The sequence below is a fragment of the Eumetopias jubatus genome, unplaced genomic scaffold (genome assembly GCF_037043125.1).
Source record: "Eumetopias jubatus isolate StellerSeaLion01/CBP00866 unplaced genomic scaffold, mEumJub1_p1.0 scaffold_9, whole genome shotgun sequence".
Lineage (NCBI taxonomy): Eukaryota > Metazoa > Chordata > Mammalia > Carnivora > Otariidae > Eumetopias > Eumetopias jubatus.
This window is the reverse complement of record NW_028274815.1, coordinates 59385120-59400109: the sequence shown is the minus strand read 5'-3', so window position 1 is coordinate 59400109 and position 14990 is coordinate 59385120. Positions and strand designations below refer to the sequence as shown.

At 42.0% G+C, this 14990-nt stretch overlaps 1 protein-coding gene across 10 annotated transcripts in view; it reads left to right on the top strand.

Annotated features, from left to right (window-relative positions):
- The window catches only part of EHBP1 (EH domain binding protein 1), a 709442-nt gene that overhangs the window by 282841 nt on the left and 411611 nt on the right, over nt 1-14990 (top strand). Inside the window, exon 1 of one of the 10 annotated variants that reach the window (XM_088026516.1) lies at nt 14354-14421. The exons of the other annotated variants lie outside the window; for them this stretch is intronic. The gene's annotated coding sequence lies outside the window, so the exon portion shown is untranslated. Of the gene's footprint in view, nt 1-14353; nt 14422-14990 lie in introns of those variants that run through there. 10 annotated transcript variants of the gene reach the window in all.

The following is a 14990-nucleotide window of genomic DNA, read 5'->3' as shown; positions in this document are numbered from 1 at the left end:
CCTCCATATAATGGAATATCATGGTCATTAAAATGAAAGAGATATATAGACAGAGATACAGATACAGATATAGATACAGATATAGATCCAGATCCAGATCCAGAAGGATGGCCCTGGTACACTGTGAAGTGAAAATGCAAGTTATAAAAGAATATAGTCAATTTGATATATATATATATATTTTTTTTAAACAAGCAAGCAAAATCCACATTCTACGAAAGCTGTGTAAGTACTTCTAATGGCAAAAAACAAAAAACCCACCAAAAAATCATCAAAAAAAATAAAAGCCCTAAACCAAAAAACCAAACCAAAACAAAACAAAAGCCTCTAGAAATAAATGATTAGTCTCAGGGCTTAAGGTTTACTTCTGGAGAAGGAGGTTGGAGATACAGGTAAGGGGGCATACACTTTTTATTGTATAGTCGTTTGTATTACTTGAGTTTTTTATAAGAGAGATGAACTAATTTTCTAAATAAAGAAGCAATGAAGAAAGATAAAAACAGTAATATAAAATATTTTGCTTTTTTCAAGAAATGGCAAGTTTCCTTTTTTCTATCAATAAAATTCAAGTAATATACCCTGCTTCCCTTTTTGCCCTGCCCACCAGGAAATCCAGAGTCAATTCTGAAGCATAAAGACCTAAAGACCTAGAATATTTGCATTTCCCTTTCCTTTTGATCCTGGTTTTTCTATTTTCAGTTATCTAACTTTTTTCTAAACCTTCCCAGACTTGTTTTTCCAAAGAGATAGGAGTGGGTTATAAAGAAAGAAAACTCTGAGCCCCTTGCTCTGAGTAGCCCACCTTTCTCTGAGTACCAAACTCTGTAGGATGGGTGTGGGCTAAATGAAAGATTTTATTTCCTATTTATACTTGACACTCTGATTATTGTCACGTAGGATCTGAGGGCAAGAATCAGTACGCTTGCAGCTCTAGAGAACGCTTGGCTCTACTTTGGGATTTCACTTTGTCTCCAAATTTAAGAGCTGCAAGTATAGGAGGGAGCCTCTTGTGACGAGCCTTGTCTTTATGCTTGTAGATGGATGGGAGATCATGGAAGATTCTTAAGCAAAAGAGTAACTGGATCTTAACCATGTTTGAGAAAAATAACTGGCCGAGGAAGGAAGTAGTTGGGCATGGGGAAAGGCAGAGCTACTCCCTGAGTCCCTGTGGAGAGGTTGGACAATTGATGGTTAAATGGCCACACCAATTTGAAAGGATGTATTTATTGGAAGGAACTATGCGCCATGTGTCAGTTATGTCTGGTTGGGTCACTTGGTCTGAACATGGGCTGGTTAGGCATGTCATAGGTCCAGTTAGACTCAAAAACGGAAAAAAAAGGCCAAGTTTCACAGGCAGCAGTCTTAAATTCAGCAAGCCATTTCATAAAGGTGGGGTTTCATAAGCAGTTGAGGGTGCAGACATCCTTGTGGTTAGAAAAGAAGGGGAGGCAGCAGTTGTCCCACGTCCCTTGGCAGTGGCATCTTTGTCCAGTGAGAGATGGGTTTCTTTTTGCTCAGCCTGATGAAGACCCATTTGCCTCACCTCGGAAGTGGAAAGGCAGTACTAAGGACACCAGTTTGGGGTCAGACCTAGTTCAGACCTTGATTCTGTCACTTATTAACTATGTGACCTTGAGCAACCTCAGAGCCAGTTTCTTCATTTGTGAGAGGGGAGGTAAAAACACCCATTTCTGTGGGTGTGAGGGTAAAATGAGGGGAGGTAAGTTAATTCTAAGAACAAAGTGTGACTTTTATCTTTTATCTTGTTTTTAATGTTCCACTTCGTACCCTTCAAAAGACTTAGGGATGAAGTTGTTATTTATTAGTGCAGGCAGCCTGGGGTATCTGTTTTAGGCCCTTGCACGTTGAATAGCTTGCAGAATTAATAGCTGGTATGCATTCTTCCTTTAGATCTGGGGATGGGGGCCATGTAGAGGGATGACAACCACCTGCCCCTCGACCCCCACCCCCTACGTAAAGGAGCATACCTCTCCTTGCTCTCACCCCTAGGAGGCCAGGTCAGCCCTGACTCTGGAAGGAGTCTGGACCTCAGACATACCCCCAGAGGCTTCGGAGTTGCTGGCCTGGGCCGCCAAACCCACCCAACCCTCTGCTCCCCGGCAGTCTTTGGAGGTAATTCCAGTGCTTGGTGAGGCTGCTTGCATCCACCGATCAAGGTCCACTGGTTCTGTAGTCCTGTCCACTATGGAGCAGGTGTCAAAGAAATCAAAGACTCAAAAAGACATTACTTAATACTGGTGTTATGTGTTGGGTTCAATTTCAAATACATTGGGATCAGGACTTGGTGGTTTAAAATAAAGTCCATGTTAAAACTCCTTCCACCATGCCTGACAAATATGTGGGTTCTCAGCTCTTTTTCGATTCCTGCCCGGCCCTAGATGCCCCTCAGCTAGACGTGGCAGGATGCTTCTCACACAGGAGGGAGGAAATCATTCAGGTGCTAGTGAAAAATCATGTCCCAAGACGGGGAAGTAAGGTTGCTATCTTCTGGCAGTTCTCCTGAAAGTGGGGTTCCCTCCACTTTTCCTCCTGCTCTCTCTCCTCTCCTTCCCCTTCGGCCAGGACACTGGGCAGTGGGAGCCTCCATGCTCCGGGGCACCGCCCACAGCCTGTGTCCCCAGCAGGGCTCCATTGACCCCACTACTACTTGCTCTGTGGGGTCAATGGAGCAGCTGGTGGGCGTGCTGCCCTGACACCTCCACCCCATTCCCGCTCCCAGCTCCATCCCCACCACACCTTCACCCCCAGGTGTCTAGTGCCAGTCTCCTTGCTTGGCAGCAGGTGGTGTGGGGGTGCATAGGAGTACTGCCATGCAATCAAAGTGCCTCTGTAGGTCAGAATTTATTCACAGGATATCCTTGGCTTAGGAGGTGGGCAAACACCGGCAGAGTGTAGTTGTGTGAGTACAAATACACACATGTGTTTTTCTGGGAAAAGTGTCAAAGGGATCGTGACTCAAAAAATGTTACCAAAGTAATATTGGTATCATGTGTGTGTTATATTTCATATGCATTTGGATCATAGACTTCATGGTTAAAATAAACAAGCAGGTAAAAAAAAAAAAGTCCAAGTTAAACATCCCTCCACCATGCCTGACAAATATAGGGGGGTTCTCAGTTCCTTTTTTTTTTTTTTTAAGATTTTATTTTTAAGTAATCTCTAAACCCATGCGGGGCTCAAATTTACAACCCTGAGATCAAGAGTCACATGCTCTACTGAATGAGCCAGCCAGGTGCCCCTCAGTTACTTTTCCCTTTTGAAACATCTGTAAGGAGTAACCTTCTCAGAGGTCCCCAGGCCTCAGGTAGATCATTTTTGCCTTTGCTGTTGTGTCCTCCTTTAACACTCTTGGGAATATTTGCCATACAGAAGAAGCTCTATTATCTTAGTGCTCTTGCTAACAGATGAGGAAAATGGGGAAGACTGTACATTTATAGAGCTTAACCACATGCCAGGCACCTTTTAAACTGTGTCTTTTTAAATCCCTGTGCTTTTATTTATTTATTATTATTTATTTATTTTGTTAAAGATTTTATTTATTTGACAGAGAGAGACACAGTGAGAGAGGGAACACAAGCAGGGGAGTGGGAGAGGGAGAAGCAGGCTTCCCGCGGAGCAGGGAGCCTGATGTGGGGCTCGATCCCAGGACCCTGGGATCATGACCTGAGCCGAAGGCAGATGCTTAACGGCTGAGCCACCCAGGTGCCCCATAAATCCCTGTGCTTTTAATCCCATTTCACATATGAAGAAACTGAGGGAGAAGAGATCAAATAACAGCATTTGAATATAGACCTCAAAACTTTTTGGATCCAAAGTCAGTATCTTTTTTACTGCACTAAGAGTTTCCTGAGGGAAAATTTTAATTACTGGTGAAATTTGCATTTTAATACTAAAATGCTTTCAAACCCAACTCCCTTTGGGGGGAGATAAAAGGTATACTATCTCCTAAATCATCAGCATTTTAGAAGATGAGAGCTCTGAACTCCCAAGAGTCTGGGCTCTTCTGGAGTTCCCTCTCTTCATACTCCAGTTCTGTGCTGGACATTTGGGACTTTAGGTGGGCAGGAGGAAGGGGCTTTGGATTGCAATGGTGAAAAGCAAAGCAATTTGACTCTCTAAGAGATAATACATCTTGAAGAAAGAATGGTGCAGGTAAACTTGACCCAGCAACAAAATTCAGGGCAGGAGGGGAGGAATTTACATTTTAGAGTTTTCCACGAAGGGTGGTTTCTCTGGCTGATATCCAAGAATCTCAGAGAAGTGAGTTATTGGTCTAGCTTGGGTTGGATTTCCCTAAGCCAATCAACTCTAACCTGCATGTGAGATTATGTAGGAACATGTCAGCTCCTAAGTGGCCAAACTGGGGAGCTGCGGGAGAAGAGGAGGTAGTGCAGGTAATCCTGTTAATGTTTCCCACATTTAGACACTAGCCAAAGCTATGCCTGGGATTTGAAGGTTAGCTGTCACTGCCATGCTGATGTACCAGCTCCATCATCAATACATTTGAATGAGTAAAAACAAGGTACAATAAGTTCTAAAAAGGCTGTTCAAAGAAAATAGGGTTATGGCGTGCCTGGATGGCTCAGTTGGTAGAGCATGCGACTCTTGATTTCAGGGTCATGAGTTCAAGCCCCATGTTGGGCCGTGGAGCTTACTTTAAAACAAACAAACTGAAAAAAAAAAAAAGTGGGGTTCTGAGTTTAAATGGTGAGTTGAATGCATGCATTTAATTTTCTTTCCTCCTAAAGCACCCTATAGCTACAATGAAGAGATTCTTCAAAGATATAAACATACAAGTACAGGAAAATAGGAGAGATGATAAGAGCAATGAACTGTGGAAGCTGGAAAGTACATGGACAAGTAGTAACTGATTTAACAACAGGCCCAGGAAAGTTGGCTTCAAACTGTAGAATCTTCAGGAGGCTCAGGAATTGGCAGCATCAGGTATGCCTAGGACTGGGGTAAAAGGTAGACTTCAAATAAGGAAGAAAAAGCTACTCGAGAAGCAATTGCATTCCTAACTGTCCTTTCTCTCTTTATGGTACCAGATGACTGTTCTTCCCCCATGCTGACAATCTGAAGGTTTTGTCTCTGTAGACAGTAATATAGATGGTCTGAGAAGGGCTTCTTATTGGGGAAAAATGAGCTCATATATTCTGACTCTCCAGACTTTTTTGTTCACTTGTATCTCAGCCAGACTCTCCTTCACCAGGGAGGAGACAGGAATATTCCTTTCTGGGAATCTGACCAAAACAAGAAGAAAATGTAAAAATACTGACTTCAATGTTGAATACTGAAAGAGCCCACTCAGGTCACCTTAGAATAAAGTTCAAAGGCAGCAAGCCTGTCCACTTGCTCAGTGTTTTAAGTGTTTTTTAGTTCCCCATTTTTAATTAAGAGCTAAGAAATAAGGATTATCAGATATCTGAGGACAGTCCCCAACAAAAAAGATAGAGATCCAAATAAATACAAAAACAAAACAAAACAAAAAAAACCCCACAAACACCATGGAGCAATAGTGACTATGCAGGGAGGAGAAAACAAACAAACAAACAAACAAACAAGAATTCCTATATCCTCAGATAAGAGAACACCACATATATGAAACAGGAATAGGACATTATAAGAGAGGAACATTTTTAAAAAAGATTCTATTTATTTATTTGACACACACACAGAGAGAGCACAAGCTGGGGGAGCAGCAGGCAGAGGAAGAGGGGCTTGATCCCAGGACCCCAAGATCATGACCTGAGCCAAAGGCAGACGCCTAACTGAATGCAGCACCCAGGCTTCCCAAGAAAGGAACATTTAGAGAATAAAAAGAGCTCTTAGAAATTAAAGACATAATCATGAAATAAAAAAACAGAATGGCCAGAATGTCAGAGTAAGGATTTTCTCAGAGACTAGAACAGAGTAGACAAAGAGGAAAGAGTAAGAGAGTGAGAGTTCTTTTCTAGAAGGCTCACCATCCAAATAATAAAAGCTCCAGAAAGAGAGAACAACATAAATGGAGCAGAGAAAATCATCCAATGAAATAATTTAAGAAAATTTCTCACGCATGAAGAACGTGAGTTGTCAGATCAAAAGGGCCTATAGAGCCCCAAGCACAGTGAATGAAAATAGACACTCACAATGGCACACCATAAAATTTCAGAACTCTGGGGCAAAGAGAATTTATATAAACTTCTAGAGAGGAATAAACAGGTACCATAAAGGGAATTAAGAATCCAAATAACTCCAGACCTCTCCACAGTGACACTATAAATAAGACAAAGGAACAATATTTTTAAAGTTCTGAAGGAAAATTGTTTCCAATCTAGAATTTTATACCCAGCCAAACATTAGTCAAGCAGGGCTGCTGTATTACACAACTCCAGGGAGCAACGTTCAGATTACAGTGTTGTATAATAAAGTGGCTTACATTCAAGTATGAAGAGAGAGCAAAGACATTTTCAGATGTGCAAGTCTCAAAAGCTTATTTCCCATACATTCATAGAAAAAGACTACCGGGCAATGTGCTCTCCTAGAATAAGAGAGTAGGGGCGTCTGGGTGGCTCAGTTGGTTAAGCGACTGCCTTCGGCTCAGGTCATGATCCTGGAGTCCCGGGATCGAGTCCCGCATCGGGCTCCCTGCTCGGCAGGGAGTCTGTTTCTCCCTCTGACCCTCTTCCCTCTCGTGCTCTCTCTCTCTCATTCTCTCTATCTCAAATAAATAAATAAAATCTTTAAAAAAAAAAAAGAATAAGAGAGTAAATTAGGGAAGAGGAAACATAGCATATAGGCAGGGCTGGTATTGCTGGCATCAACCTATGCTGTTGCACAGGCCCCAGACATAGAAGGTTCCCATACTTGTTTGATGCTCTGTTGTCACCATCTTGAAATTCTTAATAATTTTTTAACAAGGGACTCTGCATTTTCACTTTTCACTGGGCCCCACAAATTATGCATTCCAGTCCAGGATATAAGAAACAGGTGATCCAACTCAGGAGTAAGGCAAGGGGAATTCTCATGAAGAGAGTGAAGGGAGATTCCAGGACAGCTATCCATCGATATAGAGGACAACTACCCCAGAGAGAAACATGAGACTCAAGAGACAGATATGTTGGTGGCTGCTATAGCCAAGTTTCCACTGTTATTTTACCCTCTTCTCCAACCTCAAGATAGAATGCTTGAATGAACCTTGCTTAGATTCTAATCTGTGTTATGACCATTTGTTGATAAAATTCCTGCTCTCTTTTCCATGCCTTGCTACCTGGATCACCTAAGGATACTCATTTCATCTCACCAAACTTTCTGCTTAACCCTGTATCTGAGAGCTGGAGGTAAGGTAGAAAATAGAGAGCATCCCATAACCTCTGACATAGTTCTGCCCAACATCAGTATCAGGCTCACCTGGCAGCCTTGCCACATGCTCTGACTGTGCACAGCCTTGTTTCTGCTAGGACTAGTTTCCAACCTGCTTACTGACTTCCCCAGAAAGGGCTCTTGTAAACTCTCAGGGGAGCTGACACTAAGGGATAATGCTGCATTCATCCCTGAGTTTTCAATTAATAGCGTAACTCTGATCTTCTTTATGCAACTACCAAATTTTCAAAACTAAACAATACGTTGTATGGGGCATAGAGTCGTAGGTGGTAAAACCATAAAGAAAGCTGGGAATGATTAACATAAGAGTGTGAATTGGTAGTAACCTCTGGGTGGCCATTGAGGAGGAGTAAGTGGAGGAAGATGCAACTACGGTAGGCTCAGGGGGCCTATGAAGTACTGTTAATATTTTATTCTTAGACTAGGCCAGGCAGTCAGTACATGAGTATTGAGTTTCATTCATACAATTAAATTGTATATTTTAATAAACTCTTATGAATGCATGACACAGTAAAAAAAAATATATAATGAATGTCAGTGCCATTATCATAGGATGAATTTAATCAGTGGCTACATTTGGCCCTTGACCTACAAAATTCCACATAGTCATGGAATTTTAAATAAAAGACCTTAGACCATCTGGTCCAACCTCCTTTTTGTTTGTAACCATTATTATTTTAACTGGCCTTTGATATATCCTCATATATAAGTTGCAATACTTATAAGTTCATGTTGTTTTAAATGTTTGGTGAATTATTAGACTTTCTACTGGTGTTTCCGCCTTTCTCCTTCCCCTGGGCCCTTTATCTTTTTGAGGGGTGTACTCAAGATTTTCTTCATTGCCCTTGATAATTTCATTTTGCTCAGATATATGGCTTGGTGTGGTGCATGGGGATACTAAAGGAGCAAACTGCTTTTTACTATCAAAGCTCTCCTGCCTTTACTTGTCCCAAAGAATGTATCCATTTGGCATTTACTCCATTCAATGCAAAGAGCTTAGGGACCTGGAATCTTTTTGCCAAATTGAGTATGAGCTGACTCACTGACATCTTTCTCAAGTGATCCATTGGCCCAATGAGTAACATCCTGGAAGAAGCATGAGTTATTGTTAGTCACAATTATTCCTTCACCTTTCCTGGAATGCCTTTGAAGGCACCAGGCATCAGCAATATCTGTCATCAAAAGCTCTTTTGTCTGCAGTTTCTGTGATTGCATTCAGCTTGTTCATGGCAGAGAAAGAGGTTTTCTTCATAGGATGATGGCTTTCCTTCTATAAAAGGTATCCACTATTTAGCTCGCCCACAGAAAGGAAGTTGGCACAGGTTCTGAAGAGTGAATCAATTCCTTAGTTGTTCTTGAACTAGCCACCTTTTCTTGATAGCTCTAGAATTTTACTACAATTGCAGAAGTTGAGTAACTTGTCAGCTGGTGATTTATAACCAATAAAACTGAAAAGATTATCCACCTTTATTTGAATTTTGGGTAAGTAAACAAGATCTGTAATTCTGGAATTGTGTTAGAAGCACCGACTGTACTATGGAATTACATCTGGACAAGATTTTGCTGTAGTTCTTGGCATTCCTGCATGAAGGAATTAAAAATCTAAGTCAGCATCAAACCTATTAATTTGTTAGTTGTTTTCATGCTGAATAATGAGTAATCTCATGCTGAGCACTGAGATATGAGAGGTATTGAAAGTTATAAAGGTTATAAGGTTATAACTTTTTGGTTGCAAAAGAAAGAAACTCTGGAACAAGCTTAATAAAAAACAGGACATTTACTATAATAAGGATACAAGGGCATCACAGAAGCCAAGGACAGAAATGTGACTTACCCTTAAGAAGGGATTAGAACCAGGAATTAGGACCCAGGGACTCTTTTTCTCAATTCTGCCTACCTCTGCACATGTACGTCATTTTTCTCCCTCTTTGCAGATCAGCTTTTCTTAGATACTTGGCAGAACAAAGCCACTCCTCTATTGGTTCTATGTTAGTCAGTATAGTCTAGGATATGTTGAAGCAAAAAATACATCCTAATCCATATTTTTTTTTCCTTACTCGTGTCACAATTTTCTATGCAATGGATAGCCCCTCTCCATCTTATAGCTATGCCATCTAATCATGTGACCTCCAAGGGCACTGTGGTGGGGAAAAGAAAGTGGAGGGAGATGAGGGGTATTTTCAACAGCCAACCCTAAATGTGGCTTGTCATTTCTGTCTGTCTTCCATTGGCCAGAACTTTGTCACATGGCTCCATTCTAACTGTTCAGGAAACCAGGAAATGGAGAGGAGCCTTTGGATAGTTAGTGAGCGCTAATGGTGTCAGTTACATCTCTAGTCAACAGACAACTGAAACCAATTAGTCAAATTCCTGTTTCCTCAGAGTTTCTTTTAGTCCACACTCTAAATTGCTAGAGAAGAAACTCTGGCCCAGCTTTGGTCAGAAGTCCACTCTGATCCAATATGCTCTGTGTTAGAGAGAGGTTCCACATTGAACATGATGGTTGTCAGATTCCCACCACTTCCACTATGTGACTCAAATGTAGAAAGGAAGGACAATACTCAGAAAGAGTGGGTTCTTCAGATAATTAGTGTCTACTACCTGGAGGCATGTTTTATTTCTGAAGCCAGGAGAATTAGTCACTCCCTTAAGCTAGGTCTCAATAATGATATTTGTATTTTATGGAATTCTTTATTTTATTTTATTTTTAATTTTTTAAAAAGATTTTATTTATTTATTTGACAGCAAGAGAGACAGCGAGAGAGGAACACAAGCAGGGGGAGTGGGAGAGGAAGAAGCAGGCTTCCAGCCGAGTAGGGAGCCCGACGTGAGGCCCGATCCCAGGACCCTGGGATCATGACCTGAGCCGAAGGGAGACACTTAACGACTGAGCCACCCAGGTGCTCCTGCAATTCTTTATTTTAAAGATGAAAATATAGTGAATCTGCTTGGAAGAATTAGGACTTACTGCTTTTCTCTCTAGATAATTGCCTATTAAGACCTACCTCTGGAAATAAGACACTTGACTTGTAAGAGACATATGAATATCAGGCATATGAATATGTAAATAGTTCTTCCTGATCTAGCTGAGAGCTCCTAGAATATAAAGGTAGCACTGGAGTCCTTCCAACTGGACCCCCCACAGTAGTCATTAGGGTTGTTTCAAATATTCCCATTCTCTTCTTCAGAATATGTGGTAAGAGTGCACTTCCTTTCCTTTTTTATAATTAGATGTGGACATATGACTTACTTTACCCAATGAAGTAGAAACAGAAATGACATGTGTCACTTGCAATCAGAGGTTTTAAGAACCAGTACATGAGGCACCGTATTTTCTTCTCCCTGCTGAGGAAATTATAAAACATGTGTTGAGATGGAATTGCTCAGCTTGGATCCCCCTGCCTCCACGTGCTGGACATTGAGTGTGAGCAAACCATCAGTTTTTGGTATGCTGAGCCACTGAGACTTTGGGACTGTTTGTTGCTGTAGACAGCCTAGTCCATTCTGTCTGCCACACCTCCATTCACAGCCATCCCTACCACAGTGGACCTCCCAGCAGTATGCACGATCTTACGCAGTGAGCCTGCTCAAAGCAGGGCCCTCTTCCTTCTCTGTGCTGTCCCTGGGAGGGCCAGCTGTGTGGTTCCTGCCGGCTTGGCAGTGGCTGTGATGCTCCAGTCCATTCGTAGGGCCTCTCATTGCAAAAGCCCTCTGAATTATAGGGCCACAGATTTAAACTGGAAAAATCTTTGGATGTGGAGGACTACAGGATAGATTATATTTGAAATAAATATTTAGGCACTGTTCACTGCTGCCACATTCCAGAAGGAGAGGCTGATTCCTTATGCTCACCACAGACTGCCTGACAGACTCTGCTTTGTTAAAGATTAAATAAAGATGAAGTGCCAAACAGAGAGCAAGGAAGAGCAGGAGACACTGCTGTGGTTCAGCACAAATAAAGCTGGCTTGTCTCACGGTGGCAGCTATATTGTCCTTTAGAGGCTCCAAACCAACAAGCCACACTTTCACTCACTTTCTAACAAGCTTTGCTGAAAGCTGTTCTGAGGTCAAATCGAGAGTCGGGCAAATCTGATTACTTGTTAAAGGACCAAATTTTACTTCAGTCATTAAAGATAAGAGAATTAAAGAGATATATGGATGGAGATCAAGAGGAAATTCTAAGGGCTCCTTCAGTACAGGTAGGGCTCAGCATTTGACCAAACTGAATTTCTAAAAGTTTTAGGTAAAATATTAATGGTACAAGCCAAAGAGTACCTTGACAACACCAGAGTTGCAATGTAATGAAAACTGCCTGAGAGCAGCAAGAAGGGAGCCCCTCAGCTGGGGTCATAGTCTTGAACCTAAACGCTTGACTGTGCTTCTCCCCGCCATTCCCTGAAATGCTTATTCTTCAGCTTGGCCTCGACACTCCCAAATGTTGGTTTTGGAACTCCTCCCGAAAAGGTGTAGCATCTCCCGTGCCTGCTGTTACCGACTCTGGGGATTAACAGTAGGCCTGTCCTCAACTCAGGGCCATGGCCAGCCCACAACCTCTGTGCAAAGGGGAAAAGACGTCCCATCTGCTCTGCAGGTGCTGCCATCAGCCGAGATGTTCAGCCTGGACAGCAGAGCACAGACTGGATCTCAGACTCCACTCATCCTCTTGACCTGACTCTGAGCTACCCTGGCCCCTGTCTGTTTTCCCACTCTCCTTGAATTCTTTCACTGTCCAGCCTGGGGGCTGCAGTATACAAAAATTTGGAACTTGACACAAAATTCCCCAAGGAAGCTTAGAGAACAATGAGGAGGAGGCAGAGGAGAATTATAATTATAATGATTAGTTATTAGTCATTAGTAATATTATGATTATGCGTTACTATGGCAATTAGGTTTATAGCATACTCCCAGAAAAGCCAATTTAATGAATAATGCTGCTAAATTCTTATACTAGTAATATTGGCTTAAATTTCTGGGAATAAGGACCACAGGCTCAAACTCAAACGGGAGGAGAAAGGAGAGCATAAGGAGGCAGAGGAGATGAAGGAAAGGAATATAGGGAGGAGAATTAACATCTTTCTTAGGTCACATGTTGAATTAGTGATGTTTGCTTTGGGTGTTTTTTTATTTTACTTCCTTTTTATTACCTCCCCTAGGGTGTCCTGTGCCCCCCCCACACACACACACACACCTGCCCCTCTTCCAAGGTCACCATGCTCTAAAATTATCTACTTTTCGGGCACCTGGGTGGCTCAGTCTGTTAAGCGACTGCCTTTGGCTCAGGTCATGATCCTGGAGTCCCGGGATCGAGTCCCACATCGGGCTCCCTGCTCTGCGGGGAGTCTGCTTCTCCCTCTGACCCTCTTCCCTCTCGTGCTATCTCTCATTCTCTCTCTCTCAAATAAATAAATAAAATCTTTAAAATAAAATAAAATTACCTACTTTTCTTTCCCCAGCAAACAAAATTCCATCTTCCTGGTGCAGCTGGTTTGTAAGAAGGAAAGCAATCTGGTTGAACCAAACCATCTTAAGATGAGAATGACAGATGATCACAGTGCTTTCCTAGAAGTTTTTGGGTTTTTTTTCCCTCTCTTTTAAAATATTTGTTATGTTTGCTTTCAAGGGGGGGCTTACCAAAAACAAGGCCCATCCCTGGCTGGATGTTTGCTTCTGGAAACAGTTCCCCCAGGCTGTTCCTGTTGCCTAGAATTTCTTCTGTCTTTTCCCTGAGGTACTCTTGATTTTCTAGAGGCTCTAATTTTTTTCTATAGTGATTGCCTTGCAGGAGGAGCAGGGACCCCTGGTGGGGGGCGGGGGAGATGTGATCTTAGGAGGGAGGAATGGAATAGAGACTGTGTTCATTTTCTAGTTGGAGACATACATACTACATCCAATGCACGTTCTGAGGCAGGCTGAGGACCTTACATGGATATCCTACATCTATGCCTTGCAGCAGTTCACAGTCCAGGTCCTAAATATCTTTGCAGAAAAGGAGTGTTTTCTGTTATGAGACATGCCTGATTAGATCCAAGTCAAACGTGAATCAATGCAGAAAATGAGAGCCATAGAGTGTGCATGATATTCATATCAGTGCATCCCTCAGCTGATGTTGGGTTGCCTGAAATGACTTCATGGTGATTAGCACTGTCTCTAGTGAACATTAACTGTGCTAATGATACCCCCCTCTAAAACAAAGCATGGGTGGGAAGAGAAGGTTGTATTTTAATGGATCCCCAATTATGCCTGAGTCACTGTTACGGGAGGTAACACTCATTCTTAGAATATTGATTCCACAGTCTATAGAAGTACCAAAAATACAATCTTGAAATCTGAAGCAAGGTAAATATATTTATACTATATAATAAATATAGTATATAAATATAAAAACAGTTTAATTTATACTTCAGGACTTCAGTAGGCCATCACTCAAGTTACATATCAAAAGGCTTTAGCTAGTTTCACCAGCTTCTTGCCTCTGCTTCATTTGCACAAACATAAAAGGAATGTGCTGGCCTTTTGATTTTTATTTTAAAAACAGAAATTGGAAGAACTTGTTGAGAATATTTGATATCACCAAGCTCAAGAACAGTCAGAGAATTGTCTCCTTGGCAAAAGTTGGGGTTGGGATGGGCTTAGTCAGCACTCTGGGCACTCAGTGCTCTTCAGAGAGACCAGTACTCTAGGGCTGCTTGGTGGGAGGAGTACACAACGTCATTAGTCCCTGGGTGTAAACAAAGAGTGCCTTCAATGGCTATTTTGTTTTCTGCTTCGTCAAAGAACAAGGATAAAGAGTATGCTACCCATGATTAATTCTGGAGAAAAAAATTCCATGCAACGAGAATTTTTTCCAAGATTTAAGACAAAACAATATTTTCAGCCCATATCAAAACCCTCTCAGGACAACTGATATTGTGCACTGTGGAGAATGCTTAGGAGAATGTGCTATTTGTTCTCATCCTTTTCCAGGCTTTGTCCTCATGGCAAACTTCAAGGTCAACAAAAGACAAAAGCAGAGGCAAGGCTGCCTCTGGACAAATGGTGAGTGGGCAGCATGCGGTAGAGCACAGAAGGGACTGAGGAGTGAGAAGTGGGGGTTGGTCACCAATTATAAGCTGTAGGACTCTGAGTCAGTAATTTAACCTTATAGATCTCAGTTTCCCCATCTGTAAAATGGGTGATAAGACTAGATCAGGGGTCCCAAACTTCTCTGTGAAGCCTTCTCTAATTGCTCAGGTTGTATTTCTACTTCCTTTTGATACATTTTAAACTCCCTAACCATGATATTCTCTTAGACATAATTCTTATTTATTACATACAGATGTATATTTTATCAGCAACTGTAGACTTTCAGTCCTGGAATATGTAAATTGCAGATCACTCCTTCCATGGATAGCTAGGAAAAGGAAATGGAAGTTGAAAATAGAGAGGAACTAAAGCAGAGACAAAGGTTTTTGAAATGAGGGGCGCCTGGATGGCTCGGTCGGTTAGGCATCTGCCTTTGGATTAGGTCATGACCTTGAGGTCCTGGGATCAAGCCCTGCGTCGGGCTACCCGCTCAGCGGAGAGCCTCCTTCTCTCTCTCCCTCTATTGCTTCCCCTGCTTGTGC